The 21,581-nt window shown below is 39.0% G+C and overlaps 1 protein-coding gene across 1 annotated transcript in view; it reads right to left on the bottom strand.

The window, feature by feature from the left end:
* The window catches only part of WDR17 (WD repeat domain 17), a 117,304-nt gene extending 113,513 nt beyond the window's left edge, over positions 1 to 3,791 (bottom strand). Inside the window, exon 1 of the mRNA XM_033215733.1 lies at positions 3,647 to 3,791. The gene's annotated coding sequence lies outside the window, so the exon portion shown is untranslated. The remainder of the gene's footprint in view (positions 1 to 3,646) is intronic.
* Between the last annotated feature and the right edge of the window lie 17,790 nt (positions 3,792 to 21,581).

Below are 21,581 nucleotides of genomic sequence, written 5' to 3'. Positions count from 1 at the left end.
TAACATTGTTAAATTACCTCCTGTATTATCTTAATTATAGATTTATATTACTGTCTATTTCTATGGTGCATTTTTAAAATTAGAATGTAGAATTACAGAATTTTATAAGAAGTTTACTGAACTATATATTGTAAGTACATTTAACACAATAAAAAGTAAGACTTCTATCATTATATATAAAAATTATTTTACTCAAGTAGCTGATAATGTGACATCTGGAAGGCACATGCCAGCTGTGGCTCCAATATCAAGTTCTTTTTTTTTCTTAGAAAATCCAGCCTATTTGAAATGTTTGACTAGTCACTGAAGTGATACCTGTCTAGTCACTGAAATCAGATGAAAACAACCTGAACTGTGTCTTCTAAAGTGACAGCCCATGCTTTAAGCATGGGAACTTTTCAAGTCTTTCTAATTAATCATGATGGGAATTTTTCTTTCACTATACAAAGCTGATCATTTTATAGTGTTTCTACAATTTTTATCACCAAAGTTGCAAGTCCTTCGTGAACATTTTAAGTAAACTCAAATAAGAAAAATGCTTTTCTCTAGGTTTTGTTTCCTTATGGAATAGATTCTTTGGGAGAATTTCTAAAATTCTCTTCAGGTATCCACATCTAATTTCTTGCTGACAAATCTCAAGGAATAGTCTTATCAACAATGAAAGAATAATCACGATACTATTTTAACAGGATAAAGCACAGTCTTGGATATTGAAAAGTACCCACCAAATATTGAGTTTCATATGTTTCTGATACAAAAGAAAAGGAGCATGAATTAATAAGAAATTCCTTCCAATATCATCTTTTTTTTTTTTTTTTTGACGGAGTCTTGCTCTGTCACCCAGGCTGGTGTGCAGTGGCACAATCTCGGCTCACTACAACCTCCGCCTCCTGGGTTCAAGAGATTCTCATGCCTCAGCCTCCCAAGTAGCTGGGATTACAGACGTGCGCCACCACGCCCAGCTAATTTTTGTATTTTTAACAAAGATGGGGTTTCACTATGTTGGTCAGGCTGGTCTCAAACTCCTGACCTCAGGTGAGCCACCTGCCTCAGCCTCCCAAAGTGCCAGGATTACAGGTATGAGCCACCGCACCCGGCCTATCCTCATATGATTTCTATAAATTAATATCATTTTGATGAAATCTCTGTTCCTGAAGACACACTGGAAGATACATGACTTCACTTTAATATTTCCATCTGTTCAATGGAACAGATATACAAAACGTAAAATGAGATAATTCAGCAGTTATCAAAAGAAGCAATGATGCTTGCGTATACATAATTATCATGAATGGCTGGGTAAACTCTAAGTATTCAGTATTACAATTCAGTAATCTGATAAAGTGTTACCTTTCTTACATATGTTAGATTTCAAAGAAATTCTGGAATACAGGACGAAAATGTGAATCCTTCAAAACTGTTAGAATTACATTTTAGTCTTCATTAAAGTATTTAGGCAACAAAATTAGGTACTCTGGAGAATTTACACATTTCATTAATAGTGACAACCTAATCATTCATGTTGGACTTCTAGTATCCATTAGGGTAAAACAGTAAAACAAACAAACAGAAATCTGTTCTTTTTTTTTTTTTTTTTTTTTTTTGAGGCGGAGTCTCGCTCCGCCGCCCAGGCTGGAGTACAGTGGCCGGATCTCAGCTCACTGCAAGCTCCGCCTCCCGGGTTCACGCCATTCTCCTGCCTCAGCCTCCTGAGTAGCTGGGACTACAGGCGCCCGCAACTGCGCCCGGCTAATTTTTTTGTATTTTTAGTAGAGACGGGGTTTCACCATGGTCTCGATCTCCTGACCTTGTGATCCGCCCGCCTCGGCCTCCCAAAGTGCTGGGATTACAGGCGTGAGCCACCGCGCCCGGCCAGAAATCTGTTCTTAAACCTCTTCCAGTAATTAAAAAACTGCCACTGGCCCTGCCCCTCCTTTCCCAGACTGAAGGATACAAGACAGAGTCTACAGAAAACAGCAACAACAAAAGCGCTCTAGCCCTGGTCTTCCCTATACTGGGAGCATTGTTTTTCTGGCCTAAATTAATTTATGGCTTTCTAATCTATGGGATTATTATGTGACTAATAAGTAACTTAAAAATATTTAGAACACCACTATTTATCTTTAGAAATAAGAAGAACAAAGAATGGTAAAACTTTCAAGTAAGCATATTTAACATCTTCAGATGTCCACAGTTCTTTAAGCAGTTCTATTAGTAACAACACAAAAGAAAGTCAGAGTAATGTAAACAATAACGTTCAACCAGTTATTTTTACATAATTAAGTCTGTGGAACTCAAGAGCTTTACTTTCCATATATGCCCTTTGAAATAGGTCATTGCTTTAAAACTTCCCAGGAACTCTAAAGCTACCATTTGTAACATTAATCTCCAAACAATCCAGTAAAGGATGTATCCCAAAATATTAATGAATTAACAACTTTTCAAAAGCACTTAATAACTACATTTAATTTTAGATCATAGGAGGGGAAAGGTTCTCAGACCACCTATCTCAGATGTCTGCCTTCAAAACAGTTAGATATAACTATATCCATTTTCTTGAACACTTAGGCCAGTGAGGCAGAATCTCAAAAGGATGTAAGAGTGCTTTCTCCAAAGAGTTTGTAATCACCACCTGCCCAGCATCGGCTACTGGCAAGCAGGGTAATGATAAGGCATAAATCTACAAATAAATTAATGCTTAAACTCTAATGGACTTCAAATTTATAAATTCTCATAAATTCATTGTCATTTATTTTCTAATTTTTACAACGCAGAAATGTTATTACAGTGCTAAGAATGGCAACTATAACCTCACATTGTTGGACTTTGGCCGTTTCGTATCCTTTTATAATGAACTTGTGTTTTTTGATAGTTTTCTCTAAAGAATATTTATGAAAGATTCAGAAATGCAGTATCTCTCTTCAAACCCTTGTTAAATATATATAGTATGTATATGTATATATTAACATGCAAAATAACTTATTTTTGATCCATGGTCGGACTTTTCATTACTTTTCATTCAAATCAATTGCTTTTAATTAATACAGTAAAAAAGTCTTCTTAAATTGTTTGTTCCTTTCAATCTTTGCAAGCAAAACAAGTCTGTTTTTGGAGAGGGGAGGACAGCAAAGATTCTATTTTACGATCTACTTAATACATAGTATACCTGTCTTACATCCAATACCTTTTTTTTTTCCAGAATACATTTCCTTTTTACTCAAATCTTTCTTAGTACAACCCTACTAATAAGACCATCTTCAAAGGGTTACCGTAAATGATCTATACAGAAGTGTCTGGCCGGCGGAGGGATGAGAACAGCAATTTGGGCCCTAGACATATACTTAATAGCCATAAAAATAAAACAATGTCCCTCGAAATGTCCATAGTTTACACTGCAAAGGTAGTTTAGATACATAAATATTCGCTGTTTGCTGTGCCTTGTAAGAATCAGGTGTGTGGCTCTAAAACCAAGGGGATTATCTCATTAGGCACCATGGTGTGCAAAGTCCTGCAGGACGTACATCACCCTGGTCCGCGACCACAGGGCGGTCAGAGCCCCTCTCGCATGACGCCGCGACAGTTCAAGCATCACCCTCTTCAAGCCTGAGCTTGCCTTGGTATCTCTGCGGCCCCACCGGCTTCTTACCTGGAGGAGGAGGCGGCTGCAGCGACGGACAGAGAAAGGTGCTGAAGCCGGGCGGCGCAGCTGCTGGGCTAGCACCGCCAACGCGCGGAGCCGCCCCGCCCTCCCCGCCTGCTCTCCCCGGGCACCTGGGGGCGGGGCGGCCGGGCCCGCGGGCTCCGAGGGGCGGGGAGGCGGGCTCCGCACGCCCCAGCGCGGAGCCACGAGGTAAGGCGCCGCGAGCCCGGCTCCCCAGGGTCCGCCCCGGCTGCCCACGTGACAGCCACACTGGTCGCTGATTGGAGCACCCTGGAGGGGGAGGCGGAAGCGGCTCGAGACCCCTGGAGACTAGGCTGAGGGAGAATTGGTTACTTGGCAACAGGGAAAGTGTGCTGAAGACGCAGCTCCTGCGTGCTGAAGCGAGGCTTTGGGCAGAGGGTTTGCATTGAGGCCGAAAATGCAGGAAAACAGTGCACCGCCAGCGTTCTCACCACCTAACACATTTTATAGCGAGTCTGCACTTTCTAGGAAAATGAGTCAAATATACAGTAAGTCAGTCCTCCTGTCTCCTTCTTGGGGTACCTAGAGGAGGGGCTTGAACCATTGTCTGGAATGTGAGTGCAGAATGCTGTCTCGCCTGCACTTCATTACTGTCTGATTGGAATCAAGAAGGTCTGTGGGAGAGCTCAATGGATAAGATTATTTATATTAATGGAGTTGCACGTGGTTAATGTATCTGCCTTCACAAAACTGACATTTTCCCTGTGTTATCTGGTTGAATGGAAATGCTGAGTGTTGTCATTCCTACTGGATTCTTCACATCTCTGAAATATCTTCACTACCTATGGCCTTTATCCAACACACTAGAGAGAATAAACCTCCATGTACTCGAAATAAAGTGTATTTAATGACATCTATCGAGAATTAATTATACTCCACTCTAAATAGTTAATAAATGAATGGTTGACCTCAACCAGAGAAAGTCCTTGGACCTAATTCCTACCCGCCTATGCAGTAAATTTTAAAGTTCTTTTTTCCAAAGTATTCTCTGCAGAGACGACTACCTACCACAGCACTCAATATCCTATATTGTAAATTAAAATTTACTTAAATGTTGGATTTCCATATAAAGAATAAACTTGTTAAAGCTAAAATCAGTTCTTACAACTCCGTCCCCTATATTCTAACAAAGTGTCTGATGAATAGCAGGTCTTCAATAAATGCTTGATGGATAGATGGATAAAGAAAGAAAGAAAGAAATTAGCACATAATCTACCAGAGAAAGTATAAGGGCAACAGCTAAATATAACTCCATGTGTTAAGTACTAAAATAGGGTTACGTAAAAGTGCTATGAGATGATTTCGGATGAGGGAGGCAGAACTTTTTCTTCCAAGGTATTCAGGGAAACTTTTCAATACAATTAGTATTTGAGCAGGAACTTATAAATAGGTAGAATTTCACCTGATAAAAAAAAGGGGAAAGTGTATACTATGCAGCAGGAGCAGCATTGCCAAAAGCATAAAGTGGGAAAAAATGAACGACTGATGAAACTACATTTAATGTTTTTGCCTTCTCCAGAGTTTGGGATGTGAATCCAAAGATATGAAGGAAGATGGAAATTGGCAAAAGACTGTACTAGAAAAATGAGAAAACTAGATTGGGAAAGATGAAGACTTCTATCTATGGGTTAGGCTTTAACCTCTAAATCAAAGGAAGAGGTTGAGGTTTATAAAATCAGTGCGTTTACATCAAGAAAGACACCTTGGAAACATTGGAGATACTTGGGGTGCAGGGAGATGAAGAGCATGGTCTGTTAGGAGAAAAATTCAGTAGTTCATGTGAAAAGATGCTGATGACCTGAGTTAAGACAATGAAAATAAGAATAGCAAAGAGGGAAAAATCAGAAGAAACATTTCTGTGAAAACAGACTATAGTTTTCATTTGTGACTGATATTTGCTAGGTATAGTGCTGAACAGTCAATGGTGTACATGAAGAGAAAATGTTGAAGATACAATGTCTAGCTTGGTCCATCGGTTGGACGGAAAAAATCTTTTCTGTTTATTTTGCTCATAATGGCTCCAGCTCTCCAGTTAAGAAACATAAAACGGGCCGGGCGCGGTGTTTCACGCCTGTAATCCCAGCACTTCGGAAGGCCGAGGTGGGTGGATCACCTGAGTGCAGGAGTTTGAGACCAGCCTGGCCAACATGGTGAAACCCCGTTCCTATTAAAAATACAAAAATTATCCAGGCGTGGTGGCGGGCGCCTGTAGTCCCAGCTACTTGGGAGGCTGAGGCAGGAGAATGGCGTGAACCCGGGAGGTGGAGCTTGCAGTGAGCCAAGGTTGCGCCACTCGACAAGAGTGGGACTCTATCTCAAAAAAAAAAGAAAGAAAGAAAGAAAGAAACATAAAATTGAATGAGACAACTGAAATTACATGGTTGTGTACTCATAATTTAAAGATGAAGATATTTAAATCTCCAGCAGATTTTGATAGAATTATCCCAGTCTCCCAGTTCAGTACTCTTACTCCTTTACCATAATTTAGTTAATTCCTTTTGAACAGTAGATTTTAATAATCACAACTATAGTTAGATCTAGAGGAGCAATATACCTAATTTATAAAACAAAGATCTCTTTACTCTGATTTTTTATTCTTTTATTCAACAAGTATTTAATGTCATACACTCACCTCACAAAGAAAAAATTGTCAGTCACTTAGGCTGACTGACATTTTCAGGGCAATCATTAGTTGTTAACACTGAGTACCTGGAGTTCTTCATGATTATATTTAAAAGCAGAGCTATTAGGGAAGCCAAATGACTCCAGTCAAATTCATCTGCAAGGATAGACATGTTCTATGAGTGCACTGGCTTTGAAAAGGGTGTTCAATGCAATTTAATGTGGCAAATACCCTTTTAATATATATTCTGGGTGAGAAATCAACAAGAAAAAAACTTCTGAAACTAAAAGTTTAGAAAAATTTAGCCAAAAAGACTTGAGAGTCACCTGACTGAAAAGCCATCTCACACTATTTTTAATGTAAAAATGGTAAGCGAGCAGAAACAAGTATAACAGAAAAAAAAAACTTAAACTAATATGCAGTAAATAGTGAACTAAATACTTAAAAAAATTACTGTATGTAAAAACACTTAAAATGGATATTTAAATATTTATTCTATTTTTCACTTCTAAAATTTTCATCGAACCTATATGAGAGTTGTTAATTCTACCCGTAATGTATTTATCACTTGTCTTTTCCTAGTTTTAATCTCTTTGTCCCTTTGTGCTGAGTTCTGTATGACTTTCAGTACGGTATTTCAATTTACGAATTTTTTCTTCAGATAGTTTCAAAGTGATGATCTTGGCTCCTGCCCAGCCTCATATGGGACATTTAGGTTCCATTTTTCAGCTTAGGCTAATTCTCATCTATTCTTACCTGATTCAGATTTGGGATCTGAAAGATTTACAGTTTTAGCTCTACACTCATTATATTTAAGCCACAAATGTGCTTATTAAATTTTTGACTGAGAGTTAACAACTTTAATATTCAAATTTTCAAAAGCAAAATTCCCCAACCTCCCTGAATGTTAATTTATTCCCAGGAAAATGTTTTTATATCTTTACATAAATTTTGCGTATTAATTGAGAGGGATCATCTTTGAAATTCCTGTAGAAACCATGACTCTGAGTAACAAATCCCTACTCTGTGAGTTTCTGTGGCACTGTTACTCTTTGTACAACTAGAAATGCCTTGCCTTTGACAGTATAACCATTTTCACAAACTGAGTTTCATACTAATGGATCCTTTTGATTTTCTCTTTCACTTACCTTTTTCTTTAGTTCAGTTGATTTTATGTATAGTAATAAAGAGCATGGTGTTTTCAGTCAGTCATCTGCTGAAGTCAGATTGCACTGGTTTGAGAGAAAACTGTTAACAATTTTTAGAAATTTTGCCATTCGTTATTAAACACATCTATTCTTAAAGTTAAATTATATAAATGTATAATTAAACTAATTAAATTAAAATCAAGGTAATAAATACTCAAAACATACCACTTGTTAATTATTGACTAGTGTTTTATCCATGCTTTAGAGGTTATTTATGTTTATTGGAACTGTATGGTACAAATACTGTATAATAATGTACATTTCTTCCTAACTTATTCAGTGATGTCACATCGATAGCTTGAAATTGGTAGCTTGAAGTAGATGTGTTTACTGTCATGGGTGATCAATGACTATCTAGGCCAGTGGCATCGGGATAAGAAGAAATTACCAAGACAGTTGTAGATAAAAAGGCAGATTTATTGGACAAGGTATGAAAATACTTCACAAGGGTGCAATGGGCAGACCAGCAAAAGAGGAGCTGACTTCAAGGAGACAAAACCTTGCTGGGGATTTTATAGAATGGTGCTTGTGCTATGCACTGAAAAGGGCTTTGTGCAGTATTTATAATACCAAGGTTTCTAACTTTCATTTTGCTATCAGCTGTGGGTCTAGTGATAGCTGGGCACAGAAAGGTTGTGAGTTGTGCAGGAGGGCTACGCGTCCTGGATCGTGAAGAAAGGCAGGCTTATAGCTTATCTGCTTTCTCTTTCCTTTCCCTTGGTCCTACCAACCCGACTCCTTTTCCCTTATTAGGACTCCACATTTACACCTTGAAATTCAACAAATGTGAGAAATCAGGGCATGATTCATGGTGTTGATAATTGTCTCGACCTACCCTGCTTCATAAAGTAGCTACTAGCAAAACATGGCTATTTAAATTTAAATTAATTAAAATGAAATAACATTAAAAATTCAACTCTTCAATGATAGTACTTAATAGTTCAAGTACTCAGTAGTCTCGTGTAGCTAAGTGGTTACTGTAGCAAACAGAGCAGGTAAAGAACATTTTCAATATACCAGAAAGTTTTATTGGTAAATTCTGGTTTGCTTCAGGAGTCAGAAAACTTTTTCTGTTAGGAGCCAGAGCCTCAATATTTTGGACTTTAGAGCTATATGGTCTCTGTCACAACTACTCAACTTTGTTATGACAGAGATTTTATGTAGTGTGAAAGCTGTCATAGACAATACATAAATGAATGGGTGTGGCTGTGTTCCAAAAAAAAACTTTATTTACAAAAACAGGAGGCAAGCTGTATTCAACTTAAGGCTATAATAGTTCTGCAGTCTCTGGTATAAAATTAAGAAAATGATGGAGAAACTATAAATAATGCAATTTAACTTTAAAGTTTGTTGTGTCTATTACTGTTACATTAGAAATCCCACAAAAACTGAGGAATTTTTTTTAATATTCAAAAACTGTTTTTCAATCCTGCAAATAAGTTGTTCAGGCCAATGGTGAATGAGTGAAGTTTCTATATATGCCCTCATTGTTTCTTTATTGTCTTACTCATTAACATAAAAAAATCAACATTAATGTCAATTGCAATCATAATTTCAATACAAATACAAGAGTTTGGCAAATATTAATGAAAGTATTCTGTGAAAATCACTTTGCTATATGGAATATAAAATAAAGAATATAATATATTATCATACATAAATTGTTGGGGCATATTTTATATCAATAAAATGAATAATACATTTGTTTACATACATATACGTATACATTTTTTTTTAGAGAGCAGGTTGTTAAACGTTTACTACCACATCATAAGAACGCATCTGAGTTTATCTAAAAATGTAACACACGAATGCTTATGAATCTTGGTGTTTCAAAGTCATCTGTCTATGTATTTATCTACTCCCTCTCTCTCTCCCCGTGGTCTCTCGTCATGGCCTTCAGAATGTACTACTCATTTCCAGCTGTGGGGATTATAAAGAATAGATGATCTCAGCTGCTGTGATTTGAATCCACCATCATCACATTTATGCCAAAACCACACTTCACTGTACACAAATTTTATCTCAATAGTTATTTTTTGACCTTCACGAAGAACTAATTTTCCCCAGTTAGTATTCAAATATCCCAATAGTATGCAATTAGTGCATCCGACTGAAAGAAAATTATGAAAATACTTTTTTAAAAACATGGAAAATGTTATTTGAACATATATTAGTATTGAATATTGGGAGTTAATAGAAACCATAGCAAAATTAATTACTCTTATTTATTTGGACAGCCACCTGAGCTTATATCATTAATTTTATCAGATTGATATTAAATAATAATTTATTTTTAGCATGTATATTTCATATGGAAATTTTTTTGGTATAAGGTACATACAACATTTATCTGAGATAGACATTCTGACTCCCTAAATCTAAAACTCTCCAATATGGGCATTCAATTCATATATGTGTGTGTGTGTATATTCTACTATCTGTGCATTTAAATAAAATTTATCAAAGCCTTATAAATAGAATGGAAGAAGTACATATAATAGACTGACACTATGCAAAAGACTAAGCCAAACTAAAAATAAAGGAAAGTTCAGATATTTGGTTCTAGAAGATATGCCTTAGGCCATTTTGCTATGAAAACAAGGTAATATGTTGCTACGAACGGGAGTCTCACATGAAGCAATTTGCTGAAGATATTTCAGAAGACTTTGGGCCCCAAGACATGGGTTTTAATTATTTGTTTTAAGAATGACTGCCAGCACTAATTCTTCATGCAAACTTTTAATCTTTTAGTGACACCAGGCTGAAGGGTAGTTTTCACTTGTTTTAAAAAGCGTAAGATCATAAAAAATGATAGGTAAAAACCTAGCCTTCATAAAATCCTGTTCAAAGTGTGGGAAAATTTTCATGACATTTTAGAAGCAGTTGTAAATCTCAGAGGATTTCGTTTCTGTTATTGTATTCCCAATTCATAACCATCTTGCCAAAAAGAAAATAAAAGAAAAACCCCTAAATATATATTTTATGAAATATTGAAGCAATATGTGTTGCATGGTGTTTTTCTGGATGGCAAGTGATGGATTTTATAATCTAGAATTTTTTCAAGGAGCAGAACAGGTTAAATTAATGAAATTATGTCATATTTTCTTACATGTGACCTTCCACATTACCTTGTACCTATGCCATCCTGATCCCACCACTATATTTTACTTTTGTTTTTCTTAGGGGAATGAAAGAGAAATAAGAAAGCAGTTCACCCAAATTTGCTTCTGGAGAAATTAATATTGAAATGCAAAAAAAATTATCAAAAGGACAGTGTAGCCTCAATACTTAAGTAAATAAGCAAGTAATTCAGTAAATGTCTAATATTTGCCACTCAGATAAATTGCTTTATTAGATGAATTTTAAAAACACTAACCTTATGTTTAATAAATTAATACTTAAGGAGATGGTCATATTTAGGTTTTCAACCTCTACATTAAATAATAATTTATTTTTAAGTTGAAATATAGAGGGAGATCATGAGGAAAGATCCTTAGGGATTAATTTATAAGTATTCTCTAATTCTTTCATTACTAGAGCATTTCAGTATAGTTGTTTTTGCTACACAAAGGGACTTTTCTCTCCAGTTCATGAAAGCATGGTTAAATTTTGAGAGATTTCTTTTTCAATCAATATGTCATTTCCCCAGTTAGAAGCATTTTACACACATATGAGGGAATCAAGCAGATGTCATAAGCAGTTCAAAAGAAAATTCCAAACCTCACGAATGTGTATGTTATGTAAATGAATATTTATATTTATTTTTATTTATTTATTTATTTTTTGAGATGGAGTCTCACTCTGTCACCCAGGCTAGAGTGCAGTGGCGCTTTCTTGTTCACTGCAACCTCTGCCTCCCGGGTTCAAGCGACTCTCCTGCCTCCACCTCCCAAGTAGCTGGGACTACAGGCCCCCGCCACCATGCCTGGCTAATTTTTTATATTTTTAGTAGAGATGGGGTTTCACTGTGGTCTCGATCTCCTGACCTCATGATCCTCCACCTCGGCCTCCCAAAGTGCTGAGATCACAGGCGTGAGCCACCGCGCCCAGCCATAAATGAATATTTAAATGAATTTCAAATGAAGGCAAAAACTGTTTTGGGAGGAGAAGGGATTAAGTCAGTTAAGTCTCTACCACACAGGTAAAATTTAATGTATCTATCAGATCTACAATTTTAAAAAGGCAAAACAGCTAAAGATCATGTACAGGGCTAGATTCAGACAGCAGAAGGGTGTGCTATAGTCAGTGCATAGAATTCCATGTCTTTTCAACACGTTACCTTGCTGATGTTTGGGGAGCCAGCTCTGAATACAGAGCATACTAATTGAGTCGGCAAATATGTAGACTTTAAATTTAATTGACTTGATTTTTAACCAACATCACATACAGGTTTACCACATGTGGGGAAATAAAAAGATAATCTTAGGGTATAAAGAGACTGCCACAGTTTTCAAGGCTTGGGTTAAAATAGCACATTGGCATGATAATAAACTACAAACATCTCATAGTCTCACAGTTATAAGGACATTAAAAGAGGATTTTAGGCCTGGCTGGCACGGTGGCTCACGCCTGTAATCTCAACACTCTGGGAGACTGAGGCAGGTGGATCACCAGGTCAGAAGTTTGAGACCACCCTGGCCAATATGCTGAAACCTCATCTCTACCAAAATTACAAAAAATTAACTGGGCATGGAGGCAGGTGCCTGTAATCCCAGCTACTTGGGAGGCTGAGACAGGAGAATCGCTTGAACCTGGGAGCTGGAGCTTGCAGTGAGCCAAGAGCACACCACTGCACTGCAGCCTGGGTGACAGTAAGACTCCATCTCAAAAAAAAAAAAAAAAAAAAAGAGGATTTTAGAGACAGGCTTTTGCTCTGTTACCCAGGCTGGAGTGCAGTGATGCAATCATAGCTCATTGTAGCTTCAATCTTCTAGACTCAAAGGGTTCTCCTGCCTCAGCCTCCTGAGAAGCTAGGACTAGAGGCACACAATATCACATCTGGCTTTTTTTTTTTTCTTTTGCTAGAGACAGGATTTTGCTGCCCAGGCTGGTCTGGAACTCTTGTACACTAGCAATTCTCCCACCTCAGTCTCCTGAGCTGAGATTACAGGCATGAGGTACTGCAACTAGCCCTAAAATCTCTATTGTCAAATTTATAGTGGTACCTAGCTGAGATTTTGTTGTTGTTGCTGTTGGGGAAGAGAGGCAGGTAGCAGAGAGGACTATACTGTGATTATTCTCTATATAATGGGAAAAATAATAACCTTAATATAAAATATTGGGATAATTCTTTGCTTCGTTATGGTATAACAATAGAAAAATAGAAGTTTAAAAATAAGGTTTCTGGCATTGTCTGAAATAGTGTATAGACTTCTTAGCATTACAATCCTAACTTTTCTAATGATTTTTAAGTAACAAATTTCAACTGCCACTAGATGACACTATTTCATCCTTAGAGTAAATGTAAACGTTGATTTCTCTTCTGTTGGTGGCCGTGAAGGAAATGCAAGTTCTGTCAGGCCAGGCTTGATTCTGAGCCGCTTGATTTGATCCTATTTGCTCACTCATAAAGCTGCATTCATACCCACAATTACAACCTGTTGCTTTTCCAAATCTCAAGTACTATAGTGATTATGACAGCTATGATTCCATCTCGCCATTGGGAGACAAACCAATGAAACAAAAGCATTAGTCTTTCTCTCTTCCAGAGGTCATCTTGCCTGGTGCTGCGCCTATTTGTAAACCAGTGGCTTGTACTTATGTCTCTGCTGGACTGTCTCCACAGAAGTTCTCCTGCCATTGCTTGCCATTCTACTGAGGCACTGCCTGGAACATATGGGCATGGTCTCCCTGGTGGAACGTTGCTCCTTCTCTGAAAGCGGTAGTGGGAGAGTGAATACGAAGCAGTCATAGCTTTTTTGACCCTTTATATTTTATACCTGCACCACTCAATGCTGAAGGGAACATCAAACTTTCTGAAGGATTGGTGAAACAAAGGATCTGTAAGGTAGGAGGGAAGCAACTTCAAACTGCATTTTAAATATGCCTTCAGTTATCGTCCCAAGGCAAACCACCACAAAATTAAAAGTTTTAGAAAGTTGGGGATTTGCTTGATGGGTACATAACTTTGCTTTTTTTGTTGTTGTTTTTTTTTATTTGTTTATTTTTATTATACTTCAAGTTCTAGGGTACATGTGCAGAACGTGCAGGTTTGTTACATATGTATACTTGTGCCATGTTGGTGTGCTGCACCCATCAACTCATCAGCACCCATCAATTCATCATTTATATCATGTATAACTCCCCAATGCAATCCATCCCCCACCCCCTCCCCATGATAGGCCCCAGTGTGTGATGTTCCCCTTCCCGAGTCCAAGTGATCTCATTGTTCAGTTCCCACCTATGAGTGAGAACATGCGGTGTGTGATTTTCTCTTCTGGTGATAGTTTGCTAAGAATGATGGTTTCCAGCTGCATCCATGTCCCTACAAAGGACGCAAACTCATCCTTTTTGATGGCTGCATAGTATTCCATGGTGTATATGTGCCACATTTTCTTAATCCAGTCTGTCACAGATGGACATTTGGGTTGATTCCAAGTCTTTGCTATTGTGAATAGTGCCGCAATAAACATACGTGTGCATGTGTCTTTGTAGTAGAATAATTTATAATCCTTTGAGTATATACCCAGTAGGGGATGGCTGGGTCATAGGGTACATCTAGTTCTAGATCCTTGGAATCGCCATACTGTTTTCCATAATGGTTGAACTAGTTTACAATCCCACCAACAGTGTAAAAGTGTTCCTATTTCTCCACATCCTCTCCAACACCTTGTTGTTTCCTGATTTTTTAATGATTGCCGTTCTAACTGGTGTGAGATGGTATCTCGTTGTGGTTTTGATTTGCATTTCTCTGATGGCGAGTGATGATGAGCATTTTTTCATGTGTCTGTTGGCTGTATGAATGTGTTCTTTTGAGAAATGTCTGTTCATATCCTTTGCCCACTTTTTGATGGGGCTGTTTGTTTTTTTCTTGTATATTTGTTTGAGTTCTTTGTAGATTCTGGATATCAGCCATTTGTCAGATGAGTAGATTGCAAAAATTTTCTCCCATTCTCTAGGTTGCCTGTTCACTCTGATGGTAGTTTCTTTTACTGTGCAGAAGCTCTTTAGTTTAATTAGATCACATTTGTCAATTTTGGCTTTTGCTGCCGTTGCTTTTGGTGTTTTAGACATGAAGTCCTTGCCCATGCCTATGTCCTGAATGGTACTATCTAGATTTTCTTCTAGGGTTTTTATGGTATTAGGTCTAACATTTAAGTCTCTAATCCATCTTGAATTAATCTTCGTATAAGGAGTAAGGAAAGGATCCAGTTTCAGCTTTCTACTTATGGCTAGCCAATTTTCCCAGCACCATTTATTAAATAGGGAATCCTTTCCCCATTTCGTGTTTCTCTCAGGTTTGTCAAAGATCAGATGGCTGTAGATGTGTGGTATTATTTCTGAGGACTCAGTTCTGTTCCATTGGTCTATATCTCTGTTTTGGTACCAGTACCATGCTGTTTTGGTTACTGTAGCCTTGTAGTATAGTTTGAAGTCAGGTAGCGTGACGCCTCCAGCTTTGTCCTTTTGACTTAGGATTGTCTTGGCAATGTGGGCTCTTTTTTTTCCATATGAACTTTAAAGCAGTTTTTTCCAATTCTGTGAAGAAACTCATTGGTAGCTTGATGGGGATGGCATTGAATCTATAAATAACCTTGGGCAGTATGGCCATTTTCACGATATTGATTCTTCCTATCCATGAGCATGGTATGTTCTTCCATTTGTTTGTGTCCTCTTTTATTTCACTGAGCAGTGGTTTGTAGTTCTCCTTGAAGAGGTCCTTGACATCCCTTGTAAGTTGGATTCCTAGGTATTTGATTCTCTTTGAAGCAATTGTGAATGAAGTTCATTCTGATTTGGCTCTCTGTTTGTCTGTTACTGGTGTATAAGAATGCTTGTGATTTTTGCACATTAATTTTGTATCCTGAGACTTTGCTAAGTTGCTTATCAGCTTAAGGAGATTTTGGGCTGAGACAATGGGGTTTTCTAAATATACAATCATATCATCTGCAAACAGGGACAATTTGACTTCTTCTTTTCCTAAGTGGATACCCTTGATTTCTTTCTCTTGCCTGATTGCCCTAGCCAGAACTTCCAACACTATGTTGAATAGGAGTGGTGAGAGAGGGCATCCCTGTCTTGTGCCAGTTTTCAAAGGGAATTTTTCCAGTTTTTGCCCATTCATATGATATTAGCTGTGGGTTTGTCATAAATAGCTCTTATTATTTTGAGGTACGTTCCATCAATACTGAATTATTCTGCTTATTTAGCATGAAGGGCTGTTGAATTTTGTCAAAAGCCTTTTCTGCATCTATTGAGATAATCATGTGGTTCTTGTCTTTGGTTCTGTTTATATGCTGGATTACGTTTATTGATTTGCGAATGTTGAACCAGCCTTGCATCCCAGGGATGAAGCCCACTTGATCATGGTGGATAAGCTTTTTGATGTGCTGCTGAATCCGGTTTGCCAGTATTTTATTGAGGATTTTTGCATCGATGTTCATCAGGATATTGGTCTAAAATTCTCTTTTTTTGTTGTGTCTCTGCCAGGCTTGGTATCAGGATGATGCTGGCCTCATAAAATGAGTTAGGGAGGATTCCCTCTTTTTCTATTGATTGGAATAGTTTCAGAAGGAATCGTACCAGCGCCTCCTTGTACCTCTGGTAGAATTCAGCTGTGAATCCATCTGGTCCTGGACTTTTTTTGGTGGGTAGGCTATTGATTGTTGCCTCAATTTCAGAGCCTGCTATTGGTCTATTCAGGGATTCGACTTCTTCCTGGTTTAGTCTTGGGAGAGTGTAAGTGTCCAGGAAATTATCCATTTCTTCTAGATTTTCTAGTTGATTTGCGTAGAGGTGTTTATAGTATTCTCTGATGGTAGTTTGTATTTCTGTGAGGTCGGTGGTGATATCCCCTTTATCATTTTTTATTGCGTCTATTTGATTCCTCTCTCTTTTCTTCTTTATTAGTCTTGCTAGCGGTCTGTCAATTTTGTTGATCTTTTCAAAAAACCAACTCCTGGATTCATTGATTTTTTGGAGGGATTTTTGTGTCTCTATCTCCTTCAGTTCTGCTCTGATCTTAGTTATTTCTTGCCTTCTGCTAGCTTTTGAATGTGTTTGCTCTTGCCTCTCTAGTTCTTTTAATTGTGATGTTAGAGTGTCAATTTTAGATCTTTCCTGCTTTCTCTTGTGGGCATTTAGTGCTATAAATTTCCCTCTACACACTGCTTTAAATGTGTCCCAGAGATTCTGGTATGTTGTATCTTTGTTCTCATTGGTTTCAAAGAACATCTTTATTTCTGCTTTCATTTCGTTATGTACCCAGTAGTCATTCAGGAGCAGGTTGTTCAGTTTCCATGTAGTTGAGCAGTTTTGATTGAGTTTCTTAGTCCTGAGTTCTAGTTTGATTGCACTGTGGTCTGAGAGACAGTTTGTTATAATTTCTATTCTTTTACATTTGCTGAGGAGTGCTTTACTTCCAATATGTGGTCATTTTGGAATAAGTGCGATGTGGTGCTGAGAAGAATGTATATTCTGTTGATTTGGGGTGGAGAGTTCTATAGATGTCTATTAGGTCTGCTTGGTGCAGAGATGAGTTCAATTCCTGGATATCCTTGTTAACTTTCTGTCTCGTTGATCTGTCTAATGTTGACAGTGGAGTGTTGAAGTCTCCCATTATTATTGTATGGGGGTCTAAGTCTCTTTGTAAGTTTCTAAGGACTTGCTTCATGAATGTGGGTGCTCCTGTATTGGGTGCATATATATTTAGGATAGTTAGCCCTTCCTGTTGAATTGATCCCTTTACCATTATGTCATGGCCTTCTTTGTCTCTTTTGATCTTTGATGGTTTAAAGTCTGTTTTATCAGAGACTAGGATTGCAACCCCTGCTTTTTTTTGTTCTCCATTTGCTTGGTAGATCTTCCTCCATCCCTTTATTTTGAGCCTATGTATGTCTCTGCATGTGAGATGGGTCTCCTGAATACAGCAGACTGATGGGTCTTGACTCTTTATCCAGTTTGCCAGTCTGTGTCTTTTAATTGGAGCATTTAGTCCATTAACATTTAAGGTTAATATTGTTATGTGTGAAATTGATCCTGCCATTATGATATTAACTGGTTATTTTGCTCGTTAGTTGATGCAGTTTCTTCCTAGCCTCGATGGTCTTTACATTTTGGCATGTTTTTGCAATGGCTGGTACCGGTTGCCCTTCCCATGTTTAGGGCTTCCTTCAGGGTCTCTTGTAAGGCAGGCCTGGTGGTGACAAAATCTCTAAGCATTTGCTTATCTGTAAAGGATTTTATTTCTCCTTCACTTATGAAACTTAGTTTGGCTGGATATGAAATTCTGGGTTGAAAATTCTTTTCTTTAAGAACGTTGAATATTGGCCCCCACTCTGTTCTGGCTTGTAGAGTTTCTGCTGAGAGATCTGCTGTTAGTCTGATGGGCTTCCCTTTGTGGGTAACCCGACCTTTCTCTCTGGCTGCCCTTAAGATTTTTTCCTTCATTTCAACTTTGGTGAATCTGGCAATTATGTGTCTTGGAGTTGCTCTTCTGGAGAAGTATCTTTGTTGCATTCTCTGTATTTCCTGAATTTGAATGTTGGCCTGCCCTACTAGGTTGGGGAAGTTCTCCTGGATGATATCCTGAAGAGTGTTTTCCAACTTGGTTCCATTTTCCCCCTCACTTTCAGGCACCCCAATCAGACGTAGATTTGGTCTTTTTACATAATCCCATACTTCTTGCAGGCTTTGTCCATTTCTTTTTCTTCTTTTTTCTTTTGGTTTCTCTTCTCGCTTCATTTCATTCATTTGATCCTCAATCGCTGATACTCTTTCTTCCAGTTGATCCAGTTGGTTACTGAAGCTTGTGCATTTGTCATGTATTTCTCGTGTCATGGTTTTCATCTCTGTCATTTCGTTTATGACCTTCTCTGCATTAATTAGTCTAGCTGTCAATTCTTCCACTCTTTTTTCAAGATTTGTAGTTTCTTTGCGCTGGGTACGTAATTCCTCCTTTAGCTCTGAGAAGTTTGATGGACTGAAGCCTTCTCCTCATCTCGTCAAAGTCATTCTCTGACCAGCTTTGATCCGTTGCTGGCGATGGGCTGCGCTCCTTTGCAGGGGGAGATGTACTCTTATTTTTTGAATTTCCAGCTTTTCTGCCCTGCTTTTACCCATCTTTGTGGTTTTATCTGTCTCTGGTCTTTGATGATGGTGACGTACTGATGGGGTTTTGTATAGGTGTCCTTCCTGTTTGATAGTTTTCCTTCTGACAGTCAGGACCCTCAGCTATAGGTCTGTTGGAGATTGCTTGAGGTCCACTCCAGACCCTGTTTGCCTGGGTATCAGCAGCAGAGGTTGCAGAAGATAGAATATTGCTGAACAGCGAGTGTACCTGTCTGATTCTTACTTTGGAAGCTTCCTCTCAGGGGTGTACTCCACCCTGTGAGGTGTGGCGTGTCAGACTGCCCCTAGTGGGGGATGTCTCCCAGTTAGGCTACTCAGGGTTCAGGGACCCACTTGAGCAGGCAGTCTGTCCGTTCTCAGATCTCAACCTCCATGTTGAGAGATCCACTGCTCTCTTCAAAGCTGTCAGACAGAGTCATTCGCGTCTGCACAGGCCTCTGCTGCTTCCCCTGTTGTTTTTTAGCTGTGCCCTGTCCCCAGAGGTGGAGTCTACAGAGACAGGCAAGTTTCCTTGAGCTGCTGTGAGCTCCACCCAGTTCGAGCTTCCCAGCGGCTTTGTTTACCTACTTAAGCCTCAGCAATGGTGGGCGCCCCTCCCCCAGCCTTGCTGCTGCCTTGCAGATAGATCGCCGCAGACTGCTGTGTTAGCAATGAGGGAGCTCCGTGGGCATGGGACCCTCCCGGCCAGGTGTGGATATATTCTCCTGGTGTGCCCGTTTGCTTAAAGCACAGTATTGGGGTGGGAGTTACCGATATTCCAGGTGTTGTGTGTCTCAGTTCCCCTGGCTAGGAAAGGGATTCCCTTCCCCCTTGCGCTTCCCAGGTGAGGCGATGCCTCGCCCTGCTTCAGCTCTCGCTGGTCAGGCTGCAGCAGCTGACCAGCACCGATTGTCCGGCACTCCCTAGTGAGATGACCCCAGTACCTCAGTTGAAAATGCAGAAATCACCAGACTTCTGTGTCGCTCACGCTGGGAGTTGGAGACTGGAGCTGTTCCTTTTCGGGCATCTTGCTCCGCCCCGGGGTACATAACTTTGATACTGTTTCCTTACTAATAGCTACTTCATAAAATTACCTCTTTCCATATTCTGCCATTAGACTCTCCACTCATTATCCAGGGAGTCTACCACTTATGCACAACAGTTATTTTCATCCATCTTCCTCTTGCTAGTGGAACGTTGCCTTAAGTTAGAAATACCATTCTAAAACACCACCTCTTTGGGGTACAAGTGTAGAGGTGGGAAGAGAGGGAAAAAGGAGAGGCTGGAATGGCAGAGTCAGTGTGTTAGTGTGGACTTCTGGCCTTCTAAGTATTCTATAATAATGTCAGCCAGAAATAAGCAATCGGATCTGTTCTCTCTAGGGTTTCCCAGTACAGCCACTTGCAGGCATACTCTTTTCCTCATATTGTCAAATGGATAACTGAGAAAATAAACATTGACTTAGAACATACGTCTGCATATTTGGAAGATATATGCATACCTCTAACAATGGAGGACAATTACAGTCAGCAGAATGTAAACAGAGCTTGCAAATTGGTCAGGCCATTTCTGAACAACATTTATGTTATGTTTGGCTTAAAGCCTACACAATCTGTTTCACAATGAGCCGACATTTAAAAATCAGGAGATTTCACCATAAAACTTCATTATTCCAGCTTTCCCATACTAACCAGCAGCCCTGGAAATATGGGACCTTATCCCAATGCAAGTAATTAGCTAGAGGTGAGTAGTCACTGACCCTCTAGATGTGGCAGATGATCCTCTCTGACAGTCACTGTTTCTTTCTTTCTTTCTTTCTTTCCTTCCTTCCTTCCTTCCTTCCTTCCTTCCTTCCTTTCTTTCTCCTTCCTTCCTTCCTTTCTTGCTTGCTTGCTTGCTTTCTTTCTTTCTTCTTTCTTTCTTTCTTTCTTTCTTTCTCCTTTCTTCCTTTCTTCCTTTCTTTCTTTCAGATGGAGTCTCACTCTATGGCCCAAGCTGGAGTGCAGTGGCACAATCTCAGCTCACTGCAACTTTTGCCTCTGGGGCTCAAGAGACTCTCCCACCTCAGCCTCCCAAGTAGCTGGGACTACAGGTGTGCACCATCAAACCTGGTTATTTCATTTTATTTTATTTGTATTTTCAGTAGTGATGGGATTTTACCATGTTGCCCTGGGTGGTCTTGAACTCCTGCGCTCAGGCAATCCACCTGCCCTGGTCTCCCAAATGCTGGGATTACGGGCGTGGGCCACCGCACCCGGCCTCTCTCTTTCTTTTTAAATTCTATTACCTTAGCCTGTTGTCACTGGCTTTGAACAACCTTGACCTTAAGTCACTGGCTTTGAACAACTTTTCTCTGCCACTTGTCACGTGACCATTACCAATGTCTTTTCACAGTAAAATGAAACATAAGCCCACTGTTTAGCATTTCTGATGTATTTCTGAAGGTTCTTCTCTTAGCTACATGCACATCCTGTGAATATCAAAGCAAAAGTGAAAAGGGGAAGTTTTATGACTATATGGTTTTACAGTCATAAATCTCTGTGATCTTGGATAAGTTAACCAGCTTTCTAAATGATGTCTTCTCATCTACAAAGTGGTACATTACAGCTTACTTATACCTGGATTCAGAAATAAATGGACTTCTAGAAAACCGGCCCACTGCAGGAAGAACTTCTTGAGAAACATTCCGAGGAAGGAAAGTTCAAGCCCACAGCCGTGGCCTAATTGTAAAGTCATTTGTTAATCAGGAAAAAATGACTATAATTACGGGATTTGGAAGTAATTTGAGTGTCTGTTG

The sequence above is a fragment of the Trachypithecus francoisi genome, unplaced genomic scaffold (genome assembly GCF_009764315.1).
Source record: "Trachypithecus francoisi isolate TF-2019V2 unplaced genomic scaffold, Tfra_2.0 Lachesis_group1, whole genome shotgun sequence".
In the NCBI taxonomy this organism is placed as follows: domain Eukaryota; kingdom Metazoa; phylum Chordata; class Mammalia; order Primates; family Cercopithecidae; genus Trachypithecus; species Trachypithecus francoisi.
The sequence above is the reverse complement of the archived record's forward strand: the minus strand, read 5'-3'. Positions and strand labels throughout refer to the sequence as shown.